Here is a 4,824-nt window from a genome sequence, read left to right on the forward strand (position 1 = left end):
AGGCTGAGATCTGAGGATCGAGGTTCAAAGCCAGCCTGGGCAGGAAAGTCCATGAGACTCTTATCTCCAATAAACCACCAGAAAACCAGAAATGGCGCTGTGGCATAAGTGGTAGAGCGCTCACCTTGAGCTGAAGAGCTGAGGACAGTGCCCAGGCCCAGAGTTCAAGCCCCACGGATGACCAAAAAAAAAAAGGGACAGGAAGGACATGTATGTGTCTATATTAATAACAGCTCATTCATATACCTCTTATCTAACTATCATCTATCTACTTATAATCTTATCTATCATACAGCTGCATCTTCACCTATTCTTCCATCTGTCTATTATCTACCATTTCTATATACTGTAAGTCCATCTACTTGTTTATGCTGTTTATTTAAACTAAACAAGAATTCATATTGATGTCTCCTGCCTAACTCAGTACCTTGGAGCCATTGTAAGACTTCATTCTTGCTTATTTGTTACTGTTCTCTGATAGTGAGACTCATGGCTCAGGTCTACACAGTCTTTTGCTCATAATAATCACTCTTTTTTGAAGGGAAACAGAAATTGTTCTTCATCGCAATTGTCCACCTTAAATTCTACTCTGGCACAATGTGACTAAGAGCACAGACAGCAGAGTTGGTTCCTTGGGCTTGAGTCTCAGCTTTATGGCTTACTAGCTGTGTGATCTTGACTGATAAAGTTCAATTACCTGTTCCTCAGTGTCTTTGCCTGTCAAAAAAAATTAATAAAAACACAAACTCATGCTGGGTGCAGTGGCTCACATCTGCAATCCTAGCTACTCAAAAGCTGGAAGTCAGAGGAATTGTAGTTTGAGATTAACCCAGGTACAAAGTCAGCAAGACCCCATCTCAGCTAATAAACCAGATATGGTGGCTCACATCTGCAGTTCCATCTACAGGGGAGATCACCGGTAGCAGGATCTTAGTCTGAGGCTTGCTGGGCAGAAACACTAGACCCTAATTGAAAAATAGTTAAAGCAAAAAAGCAGAGTGTAGGGGAAGCTGGGCACAGCTTAAACAATAAGCAGAGTGCCTGGCAACAAGCTTTGAAGTTCAAACCCCAAAACAACAACTGCCCAAAACAACAGCCCCAAAAACATATTCTATAGAGTTGATGGGAAGATCAAGTAGGTTTGTACAAGCACTTAAAAAGAGTATTTGGGGCTGGGCACCGGTGGCTCACACCTATAATCCTAGCTACTCAGAAGGCTGAGATCTAAAGATTGAGGTTGGAATCGACCTGGACAGTAAAGTCCCCATGAGACTCTTATCTCCAATTAATCACAGAAAAAGCTGGAAGTGGACCAGTGGCTCAAGTGGAAGAACATTAGCCTTAAGCACAAAGAGGCTTAAAGATGGCACAAGCCCTGAGTTCAAGCCCCACAACCAAAAACAATAAATGAGTACCTAGCCCATAGTGTAGGTGTTCAATTATTACTTAAAAAAAAAAGTCTAAGCCAGGCGCCGGTGGCTCACGCCTGTAATCCTAGCTACTCAGGAAGCTGAGAACTGAGGATCGAGGTTCAAAGCCAGCCCGGGCAGGAAAGTCCGTGAAACTCTTATCTCCAACAAATTACCAGAGAATCAGAAGTGGCACTGTAGCTCAAGTGGTACAGTGCTAGCCTTGAGCTGAAGAGCTGAGGGACAGTGCTCAGGTCCAGAGTTCAAGCCCCATGACCGACCAAAAAGAAAAAGTCTACACCTGAGTTAATTTACTAAAGTACCAATATCAAAAAAAACTTGATAACTAATTTAAAAGTTTATTAATGTAGCTGGGTGCTGATGGCTCACACCTGTAATCCTAGTTCGTCAGGAGGCTGAGATCTGAGGATCAATCATAGTTCAAAACCTGCTAGAGAAAGAGACTCTTATCTCCAATTAATCACCAAAAAAACAGAAATGGAGCTGTGGTTCAAATGGTAGAATGCCAGCCTTGAACAATACAGGTAAGATATAGCACCAGGCCCTGAGTTCAACCCCAGTACTGGCATACACTAAAAGAGTGCTTATAAATGTTATTCAAAAATTAGTAAAGCACAGAAAGAAAAATAATTATGGAAAATCTTTATTGGCTTAAAATCAGTACATTCTTTTGTTGGTGGTGGTGGCTGCTGGATTTGAACTTGGGACCTGGGAGCTATCCCTGAGATTTTTTTTTTTTTGTCGGTCGTGGGACTTGAGCTCTGTACCTAAGCACTGTCCCTCAGCTGTTCAGTTCAAGGCTAGTGCTCTACTACTTGAGCCACAGCACCACTTCCAGTTTTCTGGTGGTTTATTGGAGGTAAGAGTCTCACAGACTTTCCTGCCTGGGCTGGCTTTGAACAGTGATCCTCAGATCTCAACCTCCTGAGTAGTTAGGATTACAGGCGTGAGCCACCAGCGCCTAGCTTCAATGCATTCTTTTTGTGGCAAATCCTTTAGCCGAAGCTTCTCCAAATTATACATCAGCCCTTTAAATCTATTTTCAACCCCTTTTATCATTGATACTGTTCTCTACTGGTCATATATCCTTTTCACTGTGAAACTTCAATTTTCAGTCTTTTCCTTGAAGTCTGATCTTCCTTTGGGTCTGAAGTTTTATTTATTTTATCAGGAAGCATTCCATCATTTTAATATTCCCAGTGAGAAAGCAGCACAGAAGTATTGCTATGCAAGTTGGGCATTTTAGAAATATTTTAAATTCTTGCAGTGACAGTTTCTTAAATGTAAAAATATCTGAAATATTTAGCCTTGACAAAGATACAAATGATACATTCTGAATCAATCACTTACACATATTTCATTTGGACATTTCTGCCTGAGCTGTATGAAGCCTACACTATTTAAAGTTTATGGCTATTGGTCCATAAATAAATCAGGTCTTGTGTATGAAACCAGAACATTATTGACCTGGAGAGAACATTTAGAATCAATCAGGATAGTATTTACAAAACTCGGTTAATAAAAAAAAATAATGTGCAACTTAATAGAAGTTTATTAAAGTTGTGGCTAAATGTCCACATTTCCATCCCTGCCACTGGAGATAAAACTATGATAGCTGGGCGCTGGTGGCTACTCAGGAAGCTGAAATCTGAGGATTGCAGTACAAAGCCAGCCCAGGCAAGAAAGTCCCTGAGACTTATCTCCAATAAATCACAGAAAACTGGAAGTGGTGCTGTGGCTTAAGGGGTAGAGCACTAGCCTTGAGCTGAAGAGCTGAGAGACAACATCCAGGCTCAGAGTTCAAGCCCACAACCGACCAAAAAGAAAAAAAAAACAACTATGATACACTTCAGAGTCAGAAACTCAGAATTTTTAGCAGGAGTTTCAGGTGATTCTTATCAGGGGGAAAATTTGGAAAAACAGACTTAATCCAAGATCTTGATTTTATATAAGAAAAACAAGGGGCAAAGGAGAAGGATTGGGATTGGGGGGGGAGGGGAGAGGGGGGAGGCTGGGAAGTGATGTGAAGGGTAAACAAAGGAGGAGGCTGCAATGCTTGGTAAGAAATGTACGCATTATCCTGCCCATGCAATTGTAACCCCTCTGTACAGTATGTTTACAAATAAAATAAAATTAAATTAAAAAAAAAAAGAAAAACAAGAGCTAGGCAACGGTGGTTCATGCTTGGAATCCTAGCTAACTATTCAAGAGGCTGAGATCTGATGTTTGAGGATAAGAACCAGCCCAGGGGCTGGGAAGATGGCTCAGTGGTAGAGCTCTTGCTTTGCATGCCTGAGACCCTGGGTTCAATTCCTCAGCACCACATAAGCAAAAAGCAAAAAGCCGGAAGTGGCGCTGTGGCTCAAGTGGTAGAGCTGAAGAGCTGAGGGACAGCGCCCAGGCCCAGAGTTCAGGCCCCACGACCGGACCCAAAAAAAATAAAAAAGAACCAGCCCAAGCAGTCTACACTCCAACTAAGCAGAAAAAAGCTGGAAGTAGAGGCATGGTTCAAGTGGTAGAGTCACCAGTCTTCTTTTTGGTCTTTGGCCAGTCCTGGGGTTTGAACAAGGGCCTGAGCACTGTCCCTGAGCTTCTTTTGCTCAAGGCTAGCACTCTACCACTTGAGCCACAGCACCACTTCTGGCTTTTTCTGTTTATGTGGTACTAAGGAATCGAACCCAGAGCTTCATGCATGCTAGGCAAGCGCTCTACCACTAAGCCCCAAGTCACTAGACTTGAGCAAGAAAGGCAAGTGAGAGTATAAAACCCTGAGCTCAAGCCCCAGTATGGCACCCACCAAAAAGAAAGAAAGAAAGAAAGAGAGAGAGAGAGAGAGGGAGGGAGGGACGGAGGGAGGGAGGGAGGAAGGAAGGGAGGAAGGAAGGAAAAGAGAAAAAAGAAGAGAAAAGAAAACCAAGGCACAGAGGGAGGATGATCCACCCATCCAGCAGGCATCAGGCATCTTCTTGTCTCGATGTTGTGGGAATACAAAGGGAAGATATGAGAAGGTATCAGACAATACATTGCCATACATTGCTGGTAGATGGCAAACGTCTACAGCCTTTCAGGTAGATGGTTGAGCAATGCATGTGCTTAGCTTTTGATCTTGTAATTTCAAGTGCAAACAGTACTTCAAACATAGTCACTCAGGCCACTAGATAAGAGTTTCATGGGCGGAGCACCGGTGGCTCACGCCTGTAATCCTAGCTACTCAGGAGGCTGAGATCTGAAGATTGAGGTTCAAAGCCAGCCTGGGCAGGAACATCCGTGAGACTCATCTCCAATAAACCAGTAGAAAACCGGAAGTGGAGCTGTGGCTCAAGCGGTAGAGCGCTCACCTTGAGCTGAAGAGCCCAGGGACAGCGCGCAGGCCCAGAGTTCAAGCCCCACGACA

General features: G+C 43.3%; 1 protein-coding gene across 1 annotated transcript in view; it reads left to right on the forward strand.

Annotated features, from left to right (window-relative positions):
* LOC105991236 (protein WWC2-like) overlaps positions 1–4,824 on the forward strand; it is a 115,126-nt gene that overhangs the window by 374 nt on the left and 109,928 nt on the right. The gene's annotated exons all lie outside the window — the stretch shown is intronic.

The sequence above is a fragment of the Dipodomys ordii genome, unplaced genomic scaffold (genome assembly GCF_000151885.1).
Source record: "Dipodomys ordii isolate 6190 unplaced genomic scaffold, Dord_2.0 Scaffold4, whole genome shotgun sequence".
NCBI lineage: Eukaryota > Metazoa > Chordata > Mammalia > Rodentia > Heteromyidae > Dipodomys > Dipodomys ordii.